Genomic DNA, 19,249 nt, shown 5'->3' on the forward strand with positions numbered 1-19,249 from the left:
CACTAAGAGGTATCTGAATCTGAAGTCACTACCAGGTCCTAGCACCAGTAGAGCATTTAGTAGAGGTTTAAAATAATACCTGAGGGACTTCCCTGGTGGTCCAGTGCTCAAGAATCTGCCTTGTAATGCAGGGGACACGGGTTCGATCCCTGGTTGGGGAACTAAGATCCCACAAGCTGCAGGGCAACTAAGCCCTTGCCACAGCTACTGAGCCCATGTGCTCTGGAGCCTGAGCCACAACTGGAGAATCCATGGGCCCCAGTGAAAAATCCCCCATGACAAAATGAAGATCCTGGGTCCCACAACTAACAGCCAATGCAGCCAAATAAAAAATGAATAAATAAATATTTTTTTAAAAAACCTTAATGAATGTTCTCAATGATGGCCCTATGCTCCCAGAAATGGTCGATCCAAATGTATCTTACAGTACAAAACTCCTACTCTGCCTTCAAAACCCATCCTAGTGTTCTCCCAGTGATTCAGTTTTCCCAGCATGGCACAGTGAGTCCTGAATGCATATTACTTGAATGAAAAAGTATAGTTCTGAGCTTGCACGTTGAGGCTTTTGCTGACATATCAGATGCACTCCCATCCTTAAAACAAGAACAACAAATATTCCACATTCTGTACGCTTAGGTGGCAAGATCTAAACCAACGGTTGAGACTGCCCCCTAGAGGTGTATCAAAACAACACAAACTGAAGCAAACTTTCTCACGGCCATGGGTAGACAGAAGGACAAAATCACATGCTTACGCGCAAGCCAGATGGATCATTAAAGGAAGACTTGGGGTTATTTCTCAAATACCTATGCACGATTATTTTCTGCAACCAATGTACACCTTGAGATTTTATACTTCATTTCAGGTTAGTAGAATATTCATGCAGATCCAGAATCTAGGGTTTCCTCCTGGACTCCAGGACACAGGATGCTGTATCTTTATGAAACCATTTTTTCTTCCACAGCTATCTATAAAATCTTTTTCAATAGCTGCTCGAAAAGAATTAACATTTCTTTTTATTCTCAGAAAACTTTTTTTGTAAGACGGCAATGTGCATTATAAACTATCTTTTAGGCAGGCAAACAGAGATTTTCTCTTTTTTTAATCTTGAATGAGCGTGCTTCAAAAAGGAAACTTTATATTAATGCCATAAATGGAAAATCATTATCGCCTGCCATAAACAGAAGGCAAAGAGAAATACGGACCTTCTGAAATAGCGTGTGTTTACTTGCCACCTGCAGGGAAACGCAAGTGTGCAAACCACACATGGGGAAGCACAAGGCCCGAAATTCCACATTCACATGACCCCGAGTGGCAGGTGGCGCTGACCTCATTTCCCCAATTCATTCATTCACTCAGTATTTACTGAACAACTCCTCTGGGCACACAGTGAGCACATCAAAGACTCCGCTCTCAAGAAACTTACGTTCTACTGAGAGGAGACAGGTGATTTAAAAAAAGGGGGGGGGGAGTGTATAGTATATCAAATGAAGCTCAGTGCTGTGGAAAATAAGAGGTAGAAAAAAACAGAGGGAATAGAGGGTGGAGGTACTGTGTTAGTCAAGGGGTCAGAGAAGGCCTCTGGTGAAATGACTTTCAAATGGAGACTGAAGGAAGTGGAGGAGCGGACCCCTATGGGAATCTGGACGAAGCAGATTGCAGGTGGCAGGAACAGCACGTGCAAACGCCCTGAGGTGGGGGGTGGGGGGTGGAAGCCGTGGTGAGGACTCGGGGCTTACTGTGAAGTGGCCAGGAGGCTAGTGGAGGATGTGGAGCAGAACTATCAGGGGCTGAGGCTGTTCCCACCCTGAGGAGAGCTTGGGAGGGGACGCAGGCCGGCAGGGCCCCCAGGGAAGCCCAGTTGTACAGACAGCCTCCGAGTGTTAAGGAAGGAATGAGGCAGGTCTGCTCTCGAGCTGCCAGGCTGGTACTAAACTGACTCAGGGCGGCTGTTGCCTGTCAGAGCCTCCAAGCCCACAGCACCATCGCTCAGCCTGAAGGGAGGAGAGATGTCACCTGGGTGAAATTTTCCCTCCAGTCTCTGCCTCCACCACCTGGTTTGCATCCAATAACTTTTTTTTTTTTTACGTATATATAAAGAGGAGCTTCTTTTTTAAAATTTTGTATTAGTTATTTTTGACTGCACTGGGTCTTTGTTGCTGCGGGCGGGCTTTCCTCTAGCTGCGGTGAGCAGGGCTACTCTCTACTTGTGGTACGAGGGATTCTCGTGGTGGTGGCTTCTCTCGTGGAGCACAGGCTCTAGCGTGCGGGGGCTCAGCAGTTGTGGGTCACAGGCTTAGCTGCTCCACGGCCTGTGTGAGCTTCCTGCACCAGGGATCAGACCCACGTCCCCTGCATTGGCAGGTGGATTCTTAACCACTAGACCACCAGGGAAGGCCACTGAAAATTTCCTTCTAAAGGAATGGACCTCCCGCTGAGCACACCTATCACTGGGACCTTCCCTAACTCTTCCTGCCCAGCAAGCGGGGCTGCCTGAATGGATGCTCTCCTCCCAGGGCCGTCCCCTCCCCACCCCCCTGAAGATGGGGGAGGCCTCAGGGCCCCTCCTCAAGGATTCAACAGAGATTCCTTGAGCTTCTCCTACGGGGTGGGTGCTGTGCTAAGGGCCGGAGACAACGATAAATACTCTGGCTCCACCACCCTCCTGACCTCATTCCCACCCTGCACAACCCTTCAGCCCAACAGCCCTTGTGGCTGTTTCTCCAAGAGGCTGTGCCCTCTTTCCTCTCAAGGCCGGGGCACTTGCAGTCTCCCCGGCCGGGAATGCTTCCTCTGGCTTGTGGGCACGTGGGGCCCTTCCCGGGGCCGCTTCTGACTGTCCCCAGCCTTCTCGGCCTCCTCGACGTGGCAGCGGCACTTCCCCGCTCTGGAATTACCTTCGTTTGTTTGTTTGTGGTTCCCCTACTGGGATGGCAGGCCCGTGGGGGCAGAGGCGGTGAATTTGTGGAAAGGTAGGGATGAGGAGGGAAAGAAGGAGACGGAGGCAGAAGATCAGCTCCTTGTCCTCAAGGAACTGGAGGAGCGGCCACTGACAGACACTGCTCTGAGGCGGTGGGGTGGGGGTGGGGGGTGCTGGCCCAGGAGCAGTGGGTGGAGAGGACGGGTGCCCGGTGTGGCTCGGGGCCGAGCGAGAGGTCAGGACGCCAGCTGCAGGGAGCTCAGAGGTGGGTGGGGGCAGGCAGAGGAGGGACAGGGTGGGCATCCATGCAGGAGCAGTGTGTGCAAAGGCCCAGCACCAGGAGACCTGGGAGCCGTCTTCAGGCTGGGATGGAGAGGAGTGGTCAGGGCATGCTGGTGATCCCCTGGCTTCTGACATTTCCAGGCCAGCTTAAAGTCTGATGGGGGCAAAGCCTGTTTGTGCCGATGATGGGTGCTAAGCGGTGGGGAAGCCAGGTGGGGAGTGAAATGTCTGCTCAAGTCTAGGGTGGTGCAGTGGGGCTCAGAGTCCCCAGATAGATGTTGTCTCACACACTAGTCAAGATTTCTGCCGTGTGAGGTCCTGGAGATCCAGGCACGTAAAGGAGATGGTTCGGCCCTATCTCGTCCCCAGCCACGTGGGACTGGGATCTTTTCCTCCCCGCCTAGTCCCCCTCTTCTCCCTCCTCCCCTTCCCCCTCTTTAGGCTGACTGAGCACTTCCTCTTCAACATGGGGACCAGTTCCTTTGCCTCTTGGAGCAGATGGTCTAGGGAGAAAGAGCAACTTTAAGCAAAGGGCCCCACCACCAAATGTACATCATCAAACATTTCTGGAGGTGGGTGAGTGACGCCTAGTTGTTGTTCAGTCGCTAAGTCGTGTCTGACCCTTTGCGAACCCAAGGACTATAGCACACCAGGCTTCTCTGTCCTTCACTGTCTCCCAGAGTTTGCTCAAACTCACGTCATCGAGTGAGTGATGCTATCCAACCGTCTCATCCTCTGCTGCCCCCTTCTCCTCCTGCCTCTAATCTTTCCCAGTATCAGGGTCTTTTACGATGAGTTGGCTCTTCACATCAGGTGGCCAAAGTATTGGAGCTTCAGCTTCAGTGTCAGTCCTTCCAGCAAATATTCAGGATTGATTGGTTTTCAAAGGGAAACATGACTGTGGCTGGGAGGTTAGCTGATGCTCCATGGAGGGGTGACAACAGAACTGCAGCGTGAAGGATGAGCTAGTTAATTTAGGGGCGCAGAGGTGTGTGTGCTCTAATAAAGTGGGTGCACATGTGAAGACCACGTGGTGAGGGCGAACAGAGAGTAAGAGGGACACAGAGTAACAGAGGGGCTGGAGCTGGGGGGCAAGGGAGCCAGGCGGATGACTCGGGACCGGCTGGGCAAGACCACCAAAGCCACGTGGGCCACAGGTGGGAGTTTTGCTCTTAACCCCAGATCAATGGGAAGCTGTGTAGGGTTACTGGGACAGAGGGGCGAAGTTGGGATGAGAGGCTGGAATGAAAGTCAGCCGGAAGTGGGTGCTGGGGGGGCTGAGAGGACGATCCTGTGGGTGATCAGACAAGAGGTGTCGGCAACAAGGAAAAGGCAGGGAGGACATATTTTCAACGTGAGGACGGAGGACTGGGTGATGGTCTGGGAAAAGGCGGCAAGGAAGGACAAGGTATTAAGGGTGACCGCCGCATCTCTGTTGGTTCAGTGGTCAAGAATCCACCTGCCAGTGCAGGGGACAAGGGTTTGATCCCTGGGTCAGGAAGATCCTCTGGAGAAGAAAAAGGCAACCCACTCCAGTGGGTTTCCATTTCTTGCCTGGAAAACTGTAGCCTGGCAGGCTACAGTCCATGGGGTTGCAAAGAGTCGTACAAAACTTAGTGACTGAGCAACCAATCTCAACTGCAGCTTCCGGCCTGTGTAACTAGAGGGATGGCGGTGCCCTTCTCAGGGAGGTCAAGGCTGGAGGAGGAGCAGAGCTGAGCTGGGCTTGGGGCAGTGGGGTGGAGACACTGAGGCACCCAAGAGGAGCAGTTTATGGGCTGGGAGTGGACATCAGGTCTGGGGTCTACTTCACGGCACAGTTAAGATGACCCTTCCTCTCTGCTCACCTCCACCCCAGGCTGGGCACACCCTCCATTCAGCTGTGTTCCGGCAGCATCTTCACAGAGCCTTCTCTGTCGGAGCATTGATCTGAGCCATCATGGACATGCGGCTAGATGTGTATAGTGGACGTGAGCCCAGGTCACCCACTCACACTCTAGCTGCTGGGAGCTGTGGCCCTTCCCAGGGAGAAGCCTCTCTCACCTCGGGTTATATCTGATCTCTGATACTGACTGACTCATGACAAAGGAACAAAGACCCAGGCTCCTTGCCTTGACTGGGAGCATCTCTGCAGGGCCACCCATCCCCGCAGTTCTCTGTGGGATCGGCACAGCTGGCATCACAGTTCCGCTCCTCCCTGTGCCCAGGCCTACTTCCCTCATCCACACAGGTATTGCTCCTGAGCGTGTGTGCTCAGGTGCTCAAGTGTGTCCAACTCTTTGTGACCCTTTGGACTGTAGCCCACCAGGCTCCTCTGCCCATGGGATTCTCCAGGCGAGAATACTGGAGTGGGCTGCCATTTCCTCTTCCAGTTGCTCCTGAGAGCTCACCCTCACCCCCCAATCAGCCTCTTGCACACAAAATTCCATCCCAGAGTCTGCATCCTAGGAACCTACATCAGTTACTTGACCATGAACTCCCAGAGCAGGGCTGAGTCAATTACATCAAAGACCATTGGTAAACACATTTTGAATTGAATGAACAATCCTGGCTTAGCCAGGATGTCCCACAGTGGTGATGAGTTCAAACAGGACAGACCCAAGTCCCCAGAAATGATCTCTTCAGACCACAGGGCTCAATATTTAATTTGGAAACACGATTGCCGTGAAGGTATGCAGCATAGGTCCAGAATTCCCAGACCTTCATTCGTCAGCTAAACAGCCAAGTTGGGTGGTCAGGACTCGGCTGTGAAGCCAGGCACCTGGGTAAGAATCCCATCCGGCTTGTTTGACTGACAAATGACACTGGTGCCTGAGTTTCCTCAGCTGTCAGAGATGTGGTCCTAGGGACATGCATCATAATAGCCCCAAAGCAGAAGCAGCCCAACTGTCCATCAACGGATGAATGGAAAAACAGGCTGTGGCATATCCATACAATGGGAAATCGCTTGGCAGGCAGATTCTTTACCACCGAACCATCTGGGAAGCCTAATGCAAGGCATGCGGGGTCTTAATTCCCTGACAAGGATCGAACCTGTGCCACCTGCAGTGTAAGCTGGGAGGCTTAATCATTGGACCACCAGGGAAGTCCAGGAACTGCACACTTTAAAATGGTGAATTTTGTGTTAGGTAAATTAAGTATCTCAATTTAAAAATGCAAAAAAAAGAAAGAAAGTGGGATGGTGATTAAAAGCATCCACTTTATAAATACAAAACATTTAAAATATTGCCAGCTGTGTAATACACTCTTGATAAAGGTTAGCAATGAAGATTATGCTGATGAGAAACATTTCAAAGTTTCTAATTATGAGTGCACAAAATCTAAACTTGAAGTTTAGACCCTAGACCCAGTTCCCTGAGCTAACCGGGAAGGCAATTTATACAAAGTTAACACCCACATGAAATTCAGGCAAAGAAAAGATGACGTAACTTTTCAGAGGCTACAACTTTCCTTTTCCCATGCAGGAACAGGAGAGTGTAGGAGCAGGAGAGCAGCTGGTTGTAGGATTCCGTCTGTCTCCGGAGCGGGGCTGTGATCACACTCTCCCAACAGGCACCAGGCTAGTGACAAACACAACCTTGGTCATGCACCAGCCCTTGAACGCGCTGTCAAGCGTGTCAGGCAAGGATGCTACCAGGCTGGTGGCAGGACAAGGGTCTCGATGATGGAGGAGCTGGTCTGCTCTAATAAAAACAGCAATTTTATAATGTCTCGACTGGTGTCTTTGTCAGAAGAGGATGACTTCTAGCTGGTGAGGAGGGCTGGGAATAGAAACCGGCTGACAGGGAAGGAGCCAGGCGTGCAGGCTGCGGGAGAGGGGCATTTCATATGTGCTAATCTATTTCCAGGAGGAAAGGAAGGCAAGGGGACCATCTCTCTCAGCCCCTAAAGTAGCCCGTGTCTCCCTCAAAATGTGGGTTCTTAAGAGCAGAATGTGAGTGTGTGCTAAGTTGCTTCAGCCGTGCCTGACTCTTTGCAACCCTATGGACTGTAGCCCGCCAGGCTCCTCTGTCCATGGGATTCTCCAGGCAAGAATCCTGGAGTGGGTTGCCATGCCCTCCTCCAGGGGATCTTCCTGACCCAGGGATCGAACCTGCATCTCCTGTGTCTCCTGCATTGCAGGTGGGTTCTTTCCTGCTGAACCACCGGGGAAACCCAAGAGTGGAACAGCAGCCCACAAACCCCCTGGTCTCTTGGCTTCCTGCTCGCTCCTTCCAACCCACAGCCTGCCACAGATCCCTGTGGCCTCCCTCATTAAAAACCTGCCACGGCTGGTGAGGAAGCTGACAGAGGCACTTCAGGGAGCAGCGTGGCAGTCGCCACTAAAACAAGACAAAACAAAACCCCGCCTAGCTTCAATCTACTTGGACCAGGTCAGTTCAATCCCTGGAATCTACCAGAGAGACCCACACCAGTGCTGGAGGAGGAATGTGCAAAATGCTAATACCCTCCATCTGGAAAATGGCTGAATAACCCACAGTCTGTCCATAACATACGGTGACAAGTTTTTAAAAAGCTAGGTTTGTTTGTAACACCGAGGATGGATCTCTAAGACACAGTTCAGAGAAGAGGGGCAAATGACAAGTGACAAAAGCACATGTGACACATTCATTACGTTACCATTTTATTAAAATACATACACTCCCAAGATACTACATGTAGTTTATGGATTCACTGGGGTATGTGGATGCACAGAGAAAGGTCTGGAAGGAGACATGCCCTGCCTGGGACAACAGTTACTCCAGGAGGGGAAGACTGGGATTAGGAAGGGGTGGCAATTGGCAAAAGGGATTGTCGGCTGATCCAACAGGTTAAAAATATTTTCTTAGGGATGTTGTTTTCTTACATAACCTGCATAACTAATGACCTCCATCCACCCTACTTCTCTTCTCAAAAAAGAATCAATGGTTCTACATTCCAGATAGATACAGCTTCACAGGATTTTCCTCTGAATTCCAGAATCCCATATTCAGCTGCTGCTGCTGCTAAGTCACTTCAGTTGTGTCCGACTCTGTGCAACCCCATAGACGGCAGCCCACCAGGCTCCCCCGTCCCTAGGATTCTTCAGGCAAGAACACTGGAGTGTGTTGCCATGTCCTTCTCCAATGCATGAAAGTGAAAAGTCAAAGTGAAGTCGCTCAGTTGTGTCCCACTCCTAGTGACCCCATGGACTGCAGCCTACCAGGCTCCTCCGTCCATGGGATTTTCCAGGCAAGAGTACTGGAGTGGGTTGCCATTGCCATCTCTGCATATTCAGCTACCTTCATTATTATTATTATTATTATTATTATTATTATTATTATTGGCTGTCCCTCTTAGTTCCCAAAAGAGGGGCTGGACCCATGCCTGTGGCCTTGAGACTTCAAAGTCTTAACCACTGGACCGCCAGGTAAGTCCCCTCTGGCTGTTTGACTGAGGTCTTCCTAGCATTGAAGCTGAATCCCTGATCTTCCTCCTAAAACCTGTCTGCACTCTCTTTCCCATCGCAGGAGAAGACCAGCCTCTCTGCTTTTCAGACCAAAACTTAAAGTCCTCCTTGATTCCTCTCTTTCCGCCACCCATATCCGGGTCCGACCACAGATCCAAGTGACTCCATCTTCACAATGCTTGCACCCAGCGCCTTCTCTTCGGCTTCACTGCTGCCCCCAGCCCGACTCGCTGTCACCTCCACAGACTTTCTGCAGCAGCCCCGATGGGTCTCCCTGCCTGCCCTTCCCCACTGTCTACTCTTCAGACATAGCCAGGGAGCGTATCCTGCTAAAATCTGTCCGGTCCTGGCCCTCTGTCAGTGAAAATGTTCCCATGAGTCCCCTCCCACTCATTCAAAAGCCTGTGTACTCAGTCACTCAGTCATGTCCCACTCTTTGCAACCCCATGGACTGTAGCCCGCCAGGCTCCTCTGTCCAGGGGATTCTTCAGGCGAGAATACTGGAGTGAGTTGCCATGCCCTCCTGCAGGGGATCTTCCCGACCCAGGAATCAAACCAGCGTCTCACGTCTCCTGCACTGGCAGGTGGGTTCTTTACCACTAGCACCACCTGGGAAGCCCAAAGGTTCTTACAAATGGCCACAAGGCTCTACACAATTGGCTTTTACCCCTCTGTCCTCGCCTCCCACCACCCTGCCCCTCATCCCCCTTAATTCAGCCACACATGCGCCAACCTCAGGCCTTTCATTTTCACTGTCTTCTCTGCCCAAAGCTCTCCCCTTGTCCCTCCTTTAGTCTCTGCCCAAGGGCCTATGTGACATAACAACCCTTCTAGCAGCCCCCGCCCTGCTTCCCTGCCTTGTTTTTTTTCCCCCCTCTGACTCTCTTCATATTTTACCAATTTGCTTAGTGCCTACCTCTAACCACTAGGAGTAAGTGCCACAAACGTGTGGATTTGTGCCTGTTCTGTTCACTGCAGAACCAACAGGACCCAGGGCAGTGGCTGGCACACAGCAAGTCATCAACAAATATTTGCCAAATGGACACACAAACAAGCAACGCTTTCTCGATCAGACCCCAGCTTCATAACCCCGTTTGCTCCCAATATTTCACTTCTATCACAATGAACTTCCTGCTGGTCCCTCACATGCCTGGATGTGCTCATTTGCCTGTACCTGTTCTTACCTGCCTGGCCCTTCCCTCAATCCTCTTCTCCACTCTTCAAGTTTCAACGTCATTTTACCCTTGGAACCCTGGCCAATCTACCTTCCGCTCCCTACCCTGTGGATGAGTAAAAGGCTATCTCCTCTGGGGGTCTTCCCTGGCAGTCCGATGGTTAAGGCTTTGCCTTCCAATGCAAGGGGTGCAGATTCGAACCCTGGTCAGGGAGCTAAGATTCCCACATGCCTTGCGGTCAGAAGACCAAAACATACACCAGAAATAATATTGTAACGAATTCAATAAAGACTTTACAAAATGGTCCACAACAACAACAAAAAATCTTCTCTAAGAAAAGGCTTTCTCCTCTGGATTCCTGTGCTTTTCCCATCGTTTCTGAGTTAATCAACTGGTAACATCAATAGAACTGATTGGTCTATACTGGCCACGTGTGGTTTACCTGTATGATCTCATTGAATCATCACACCAACAGATAAAGTAGGTAGCATCACCTCTATTTTACAGTAATAGTTATGGAAACTGAGGCAGAGAGTCGGCAGTGAAAAAGTGGCAGAACTGGAATCTGAACCCAGTTTTACTGGACTCCAAAGTCTGTGCTTAACTTCTGAAGCATCAGGTCCCTCATCAAAGTTCTGAATTCTGTGATGACTAGAGCTGAAGCATCTGCCAAATCACCAAAAAAAATAAAACAAGCAAACCAACTAACCAAGAACCTCAGAGTCCCGATCTGGGACTGAACTATGGAGAGGCAAAAGGTGGGTACTCAAGTTCCCCAGGCTGGGACATGGGCCAGCCCTAACCAATACCACCATAACGGCTACCCTGGGACCACATGGTCCGATATAAGGAACACAGCATCAACACTACCAGCTTTGGCATCAGACAAACCAGGATTAAGTCTTGATTCCTCTACTTACTTGCCATGTGACTCTGGGTCTCACTTTCACTTGTAAAATGTACAAATGACATGGGGCAGGACTCTGGACATCGCTGGCCCCACGGCTACCAGGTCATAGCCCCGAGACTCCCGAAGGTCATGTCCAGACAGTGTTGACCCCAGTGCTGCCTGGCAGCAGGCATCTGATCCAAGCAAGGCCAGAAGTAGTGTCAGTCGTTCAGCCATGTCTGACTTTTTGCAACCCCAGAGACTGTAGCCAGCCAGGCTCCTCTGTCCATGGGATTCTCCAGGCAAGAATACTGGAGCGGGTTGCCATTCCTTTCTCCAGAGGATCTTCCCAACCCAGGGATCAAACCCGGGTCTCCTCATTGCAGGCAGATTCTTTACTGTTGGAGCTACAGGGAAGTCCCCATGCAAGGCCAGTAATCCTGGGGAATTGGGATGAACAGGCTCAAGGAAGATCTGACTGCTTTCTTGAAAAGGAGAATATGAACTCAGAGTTGCTAGTGGGACTATTGTCTACTAGGTGAACCAAGAAACAGAAAGTTGGTTTGCACCAGGTGAGAAGAAGGACACAGAGACTTCCTTGGTGGTCCAGTGGCTAAGACTCCAAGTTCCCAATGTAGGGGTTTGGGTTCCATCCCTGGTCAGGGAACTAGATCCCACATGCTGCAACTAAGGCCTGGTATAGCCAAATAAATAAATATTAAAAAATAAAAAAAGGATAGATACTGACAGATATAAAGATAAGAGCCATAGAGGACTTTCTGGAACCCAGAGGGCCCCAGGCACTGATTCACCATTCTTGACACAATTTTTGTCATCATGCCACCCAGGAATACCACTGCCCTTGGCTTCTGGGGAGCATCTCCCCTTTACAGCCTTGTAATGAAGTCACATGTGCTTCCCTGGTGGCTCAGTGGTAAAGAATGTACTTGCAATGCAGGAGATGTGGGTTCGATCCCTTGGTCAGGAAGATCCCCTGGAGAAGGAAATGGCAACCTACTCCAGAATTCTTGCTGGAAAATTCCATGGACAGAGGAGCCTGGTGGGCTACAGTCCATGGGGCTGAAAAAGAGTAGGACGTGACTTAGTGGCTAAACAACAACAACAATGAAGTAATATAGTCCTTGTTCTGCAAAAGCTAGATGGAGTTTATTTTTTAAAACCAAGTCTTAAGTAAGACAAATGCTTACCTTATAGACTTGTTATAAGAAAAATAAAAATAATATATAAAAAATGCTTACCTCAGTGCCTGGCCTGTAAATAACACCCAATACATGGTTGCTAATATTATTATTATAATCAAGTCACAAGGACAGACTATTACAGGAACTAGACATATTAATCATCCCGCTCAGTCACTTAAATTACTCTCCCCTGAAGGGTGGCATGCCATGGGGTTCTGTCCTTGGTCCTATCGCAGGCCATAATTTTATCAATGGCCAGATCTGGCTGTTGAAGGCTGTTTATTCAGTCTGCAGATGACATTCAGATGGGTGGCACATGGAATAAACTGGATGACGGAATCTGGGTTTAGGTCAGTTTCTACAGGCTAGAGATTGGATCAAGAACAGCTTGATAAAACGCATCATGGCCAGGGTAAAAGTCCTATACAAGGAGAGGTGTTGGAAAAGTCTGCTTGAGAAAAGTTTATGAGACAAAGGCAGGGCTTTTCGTTAATGTGTTCAGTATGAGCTAACAAGGTGATATGGCTGCCAAAAGCATGCCACAACCACAGCACACACGATGTGTGTTAGAAATTTTGTCAGGATCAGAGGGAAGAAGGGAACTAACATGTTTTGGCACCTACTGTGTGCCAGGCCCCACGTTAAGCACTTGACACATTATTGCAATTGACACTTTCATTAACCTATGAGGGGGTGTTATTCCCATTTGACAGGTGAGAAAACTGAGGCTTAGGTGAGTGAAGGGACTTGACCAATGCAGTGGAGAGCAGAGTTAGTATGGGAACCCAATTCTTACTAGAAAGTATACTCCATCTCCATGGTCTATACAGAGCTGTTCATAGTCGAAATACTCAGTTTGGTTCTGACAGTGTATTTTTAGAGAAAAATGAACTTGTCCAGATGAAGGTGAGTCACCTTGAGACTGAATCAAGTTGGGAAGACCAAGAGCAAGTACACACAGCAGCCTCTCCTACCCAAGTCCATAGAAATGATACCACTTAAAATTCATAAGGAACTTCCCTGGTGATCCAGTGCTTAAGAATCTGCCTTCCAATACAGGGGACTCAGTTCATTTGATCCCTGGTCTGGGAACTAAGATGCCACAAGCCATGGAGCAACTAAGCCCATGTGCTGCAACTACTGAGCCGCTAGGCTCTGGAGATTGGGCACCACAACTAGAGAGAAGCCCGCACACCTCAGCAAAAGACCCTACCTGCTGCAACTAAGACCTGATGCAACCTTCCCTGGTAGCTCAGACAGTAAAGAATCCACCTGCAATGCAGGAGCCCCAGGTTCCATCACTGGGTTGGGAAGATCCCCTGGATAAGGAAATGGCAATCCACTCCAAAACTCTTGCCTGGAGAATCCCATGGAGAGAGGAGCCTTGCGGGCTACAGTCCCTCGGGTCGCAAAGAGGCGGACACGACTGAGCAGCTAACACTTTGAACCAAAAAAAGAAACATTTTCAAAAAACAAAATAAAATTCATAAGAGCACAGGATGATAAGGAGGGGTGATACTGCTGGATTTAAAATGTTGAGAAATTCTTGAGAAATGCTGGCAGACAGAACTGGATGAATGAAAAGAAGCACAGGCCAAATCGAAAGCTCGGAAGGAGGATCATGATATGGAAAGGGGGTCTTGGGCTGCTCCAAGCCTAAAGGCGACACATTCTCCAGGGAGAGGAGGGGACCTGAGGTCAAAGGTGAAAGAGGCGGGTTGAGAATGCCTATGAGGATGCCAAGAAATGGCTCTTCAATCCATCCAGATTGTAGGAGCTGTGACCATGTTCTGGGACAGAACAGCAGAATATATCCAGAAGAAAAAGGAAGAATTCTGTGCTCAGAAGACAAACTCAGAAGACAAGCATCACATTTTTTGTGGTAATTTCCACCCCTCTGCCCATAGTCACTGGTAGCAAACTCTCATAAAAAGAAAAGGCATTCACAGAGAACAAAACAGGAGATCACATTACATGCTGCTGCTGCTAAGTCGCTTCAGTCGTGTCCGAAAGTCGTGTCCGACTCTGTGCGACCCCATAGACAGCAGCCCACTAGGCTCCCCCATCCCTGGGACTCTCCTAGAAGAGCACATATTCACAAATTCCCAAACATTTCAAGAAAACTCACACCATGGAAGGGAGGGTCCAACTCAACAAACAAACAATGAAAGAAACAGAGATAACAATGCAAGCAGAGGCGTTACAAACATTTTTAATATTATCAGGAGAATCAGAGAAGGCACTGACTCCTTGAACAACCTACTATGGAAGAGAATAAGAAATCATGAAAAAAATATTTAGTCATCAAAACTAAAAAAAAAATCAAAAGACAATAAAGAGGACTTCCCTGGTGGTACAGTGGATAAGAGTCTGCCTGCCAATGAAGGGGACATGGGTTCGATCCCTGGTCTGAGAAGATTCCACATACTGCAAAGCAACTAAACCCGTGTGCCACAACTACTGAAGACCATGTGCCTAGAGCCCAAGCTCCACAATAAGAGAAGTCACTGCAATGAGAAGCCCATGCACCATAGCGAAGAGTGGCCCCTGCTTGCTGCAACTAGAGAAAGTCCGTGCACAGCAGTGAAGATTCAGTGCAACAAAAAATAAAATTAAAACAAAATAAATAAATCAATAACTTTTAAAAAAGATAATGGAGAACAGAATAGATACAGATATAGAGAAAATTACTGAGCTGGAAGACCAGGCAAAGGTGTTTCCCCAAACACAGGAATAAGGACAAAAAAGTACTGGCAAAAACAGGATAGGCTGTTAATATCCACTATTAGCAAGGTTTTAGAGAGTCTGGCATTCTCAAATGTTTTTAATAGGAGTATAAATCATTAGGCTTTTTTTATAAGGCTATTTCTAGATTTCTTGCCAAATGAGCCAAATAAATCCCTATTGTTAACCCAAGGGTCAAAAAACTACACCCCATAGGCCAAATCTGTCCCACCACCTATTTTTTTTGTCACGGAAGTTTTATTGAAACACAGCCTGACTCACTAATTAACATACTGATATTGCTGTTTCCACACTACAATGACAGAGTTGAGTAGTTGTGACGTAAAGAGTTTGCTGATCCCTGGTTTAGGCCATTGTTAGTTGGGTTTCCTGTTCTTTGCAGCCAAATGCACTCCCAACTGAAACAAGGACTAGAACTGTAACAAACAGAAAAAAGTCTAGAAAGATGAACATCCTACCAATAACAGGTTATTTCTAGACAGGGTTATTAGGTAGGGGTATGTTTGCAGAGCATTTTTTAATTTAGTGAACAAACATGAAATTTTAAACTTGAAATTTTTAATGACAGGTAAATTATTTGTAAAATTCACAATTTAAGTATTCTAATGAAAGGATAACTGAAGGTTTAATACCATCGTGGTAAAGAGTGAACTATTAATACATTTAAAAACACAGATGAGGACTTCCTTGGTGGTCCAGTGGATAAGAATCCGCCTGCCAGCGCAGGGGACACAGGTTGGATCCCTGGTGAGGGAAGATTCCTCAGCTGTGGGGCAGCCGAGCCCCTGAGCCACAACTGAGCCTGTGTGTCACAACTACTGAAGCCAGGAGCTCTAGAGCCCGTGCTTCCCGACGAGAGAAGCCACTGCCGTGAGAAGCCTGCGCACCGCAACTGGAGGGTAACCCCTGCTCACTGCAACTACAGAAAGCCCGCGTGCAGCAACAAAGACCCAGCGCACCCCAAAATAAGTAAATAAGATAAAAACATGGACGAATCTCCCAGATATGTTTAACAAAAACAAAACAAAGAAGGAAAAAAAAGTGGTTACTCTGTGAATCTACTTATATGAAGTTCAAACACGGGCAAAACTAGTCTATACCATTAGAGCCAACACAGTGGTCACCCTCCTGGAGAGCTGCAGTACCAGGAAGGGAGCATGAGGATGCCTCCTCCATTGCTAGGAATGGTCCATATTTTGATGTGGGTAGTGGTAACACAGGAGTACTCATATACAAAAATTCATAAAACTGTACACCAAAGATTGTCCCCTTTATTGTATGTAAGTTATACCTCAATAAAAAAAAAAAGCTAAAAAAGAAATGGAAGGTAGGCATTTATAATTGTCCCTTAGTATGATCCTAAGCCTGAAATATATATAGTTGCATATTAAGAAGAGGTGGTAAGAACACACAGAAGAACTATACAAAAAAGATCTTCATGACCCAGATAACCATGATGGTGTGATCACTCACCTAGAGCCAGACATCATGGAATGTGAAGTCACATGGGTGTTAGGAAGCGTCATTACGAACAAAGTTAGTGGAGGTGATGGAATTCCAGTTCAGCTATTTCAAATCCTAAAAGATGATGCTATGAAAGTGCTGCAGTCAATATGCCAGCAAATCTGGAAAACTCAGCAGTGGCCACAGGACTGGAAAAGGTCAGTTTTCATTCCAATCCCAAAGAAAGGCAATGCCAAAGAATGCTCAAACTACCACACAATTGCACTCATCTCAACACACTACCAAAGTAATGCTCAAAACCCTTCAAGTTAGGCTTCAACAGTACGTGAACCATGAACTTCCAGATGTTCAAGCTGGATTTAGAAAAGGCAGAGGAACCAGAGATCAAATTGCCAACATCCACTGCAACATTGAAAAAGCAAGAGAGTTCCAGAAAAATATCTACTTCTGCTTTATTGACTACGCCAAAGCCTTTGACTGTGTGGATCACAACAAACTGTGGACAATTCTTAAAAAGATGGGAATACCAGACCACGAATACCAGACTGCCTGACCTGCCTCCTGAGAAATGTGTATGCAGGTCAAGAAGCAACAGTTAGAACTGGACATGGAACCACAGACTGGTTCCAAATTGGGAAAGGAGTATGTCAAGGCTGTATGTTGTCACCCTGCTTATTTAACTTATATGCAGAGTACATCATGGGAAATGCTGGGCTAGATGAAGCACAAGCTGGAATCAAGATTGCCAGGAGAAACATCAATAACCTCAGATATGCAGATGATACCACCCTTACGGCAGAAAGTGAAGAAGAACTAAAGAGTCTCTTGATGAAAGTGAAAGAGGAGAGTGAAAAAGTTGGCTTAAAACTCAACATTCAGAAAACTAAGATCATGGCATCCAGTCCCATCACTTCATGCCAAACAAGGAAACAATGGAAACAGTGACAGACTTTATTTTCTTGGGCTCCAAAATCACTGCAGATAGTGACTGCAGCCATGAAATTAAAAGATGCTTGTTCCTTGGAAGAAAAGCTATGACCAACCTAGACAACATATTAAAAAGCAGAGACGTTACTTTGCCAACAAAGGTCCATCTAGTCAAAGCTATGGTTTTTCCAGTGGTCATGTATGGATGTGAGAGTTGGACTATAAGGAAAGCTGAGCACCAAAGAATTGATGCTTTTGAACTGTGGTGTTGGAGAAGACTCTTGAGAGTCCCTTGGACTGCAAGGAGATCCAACCAGTCCATCCTAAATGAAGTCAGTCCTGAATATTCATTCAGGACAGAACTGATGTTGAAGCTAAAACTCCAATACTTTGGCCACCTGATGCATAGAACTGACTCACTGGAAAAGACCCTGATGCTGGGAAAGATTGAAGGCGGGAGGAGAAGGGGATGACAGAGGGTGAGATGGGTAGATGGCATCACCGACTCAGTGGACATGAGTTTGAGTAAACTCCGGGAGTTGCTGATGGACAGGGAGGCCTAGCGTGCTGCAGTCCATAGGGTTGCAAAGAGTTGGACATGATTGAGTGACTGACCTGAACTGAACTGAGAAGTGAATAAAAAAATAAATAAAAATAGTGACTTTATAGGTGGTAGGATAAGGACTAATGTTTGTAGCATTAAGCCTCTTCTATTTTTCTACAATCGGAATGCATTAGTTCTGGAATCAAAAAGACATTAAAAATGTCTAATGCCAGCCCCACTGAGGTCAATGCCTGCAGATATGAACTACACTGACACTGTCTCCCCTAGCTACCCCAGCTGAAGAAACATTCTGGAACGCGACCCAGCAGTGGGACTGGACAAATAACAATAACATACTTTTAAACAGGACTTACAGGTATAGTTCTAAGTACTTCGTGTGTATTATTTAATTCTGTCAATAGCCCCATGAGATGGCACTATGCTTTCAGCTCCATTCAGCAGATGGAAACTGAAGCATAGAGAGGTTATGTTAAGTGCCAAGAAAGCTCAGTTGGTAAAGAATCCACCTGCAATGCAGGAGACCTGGGTTTGACCCCTGGATTGGGAAGATCCCCTGGAGAAGTGAAAGGCTACCCACTCCAGTATTCTGGCTTGGAGAATTCCATGGACTGTATAGTCCATGGAGTCACAAAGAGCTGGACATGACGGAGCGACTTTTACTTTCACTTTCAAAGACCACACAGCAAATTAAGAGTTAGAACCAGGATGCAAACCCAAGTAGTCGGATCTGGACAGTTTCCCTGCCCTTGATCACTCTTGCCATTCCATTTCTCATGTGCCAAGCCATCTCCCAGGGCATCAACAGAGCATGGGAAGTTCAAAGAGATTTTTGCAAAAGTTTAGGCTTCTATATTGAAAAAGCAAAAGGCCATCAAAGTAGTCATCCTGGGAAAAGAAACTGAGAACTTTCTTGGACTTTCCTACACATAGCGGAGGGTGAGGTGGGGCATATAATCTCTTCAGCAGCTTCCAAGGGGAACACAGGATTTTCCAGGTGGCTCAGTGGCAAAAGCATCCACCTGCCAATGCAGGAGGCTCAGGTTCAATCCCTTAGTCAGGAAGGTCCCCTGGAGAAGGAAATTGGCACCCATTCCGGTATTCTTGCCTGGAAAATCCCATGGGCAGAGGAGCCTGGTGGACTATAGTCCAAGGGGTTGCAAAAGCATTAGATACAACTTAGTGACTAAAACAACAACAAATGGGAATGTAGCCCCATCATTAACAGTGCTTAGCTGGGGAAGGTCGGTGTCAGACTATCTCGGCTTGTCAGGCAAGGAAACTGAGGCTTTCATTTATCTGGCAGTCACTGCCACAGCTTCTCATTCACCTGCCCAGCCCTGTGGTCCCAGGAGTCTGGGACCCTGTCTAGTTCTGAACCAGCAGCAGGATCCGTGGGGAGAAGAGAGAAAGTGCCCGGTGTGAGAGGCAGGGGCACCCTCTGAGCGGGGCTGGGCATCCCATGTTTATCTTCCTCATCCTCACTGAGCCCTTGGACATCTGCGAAGGAAGGATGAATGCCACCCCCTTTACAGCTAAGGAAACTGAGAAGGGTTAAGGAAGGTGCCTAACAGATGTTAGAGCGTGTTGTATTTGTTTAGGTAAACCTATAAAAGGGGAAAATTAACTCATAGCATCTGGATTGAGAAAGGAAG

At 47.8% G+C, this 19,249-nt stretch overlaps 1 protein-coding gene and 1 long non-coding RNA gene across 9 annotated transcripts in view; one reads left to right on the top strand and one right to left on the bottom strand.

The window, feature by feature from the left end:
* Positions 1-19,249, bottom strand: part of KATNIP (katanin interacting protein) — a 231,238-nt gene that overhangs the window by 179,995 nt on the left and 31,994 nt on the right. The gene's annotated exons all lie outside the window — the stretch shown is intronic.
* On the top strand, positions 1,697-6,375 carry LOC145531287 (uncharacterized). The gene is made up of 2 exons (XR_014072321.1): positions 1,697-2,264; positions 4,669-6,375. It is a non-coding gene; the product is annotated as an uncharacterized LOC145531287 (long non-coding RNA).

The sequence above is a fragment of the Giraffa tippelskirchi genome, chromosome 13, assembly GCF_054371585.1.
Source record: "Giraffa tippelskirchi isolate mGirTip1 chromosome 13, T2T-mGirTip1v1.2.pri, whole genome shotgun sequence".
Taxonomy (NCBI): Eukaryota; Metazoa; Chordata; class Mammalia; order Artiodactyla; family Giraffidae; genus Giraffa; species Giraffa tippelskirchi.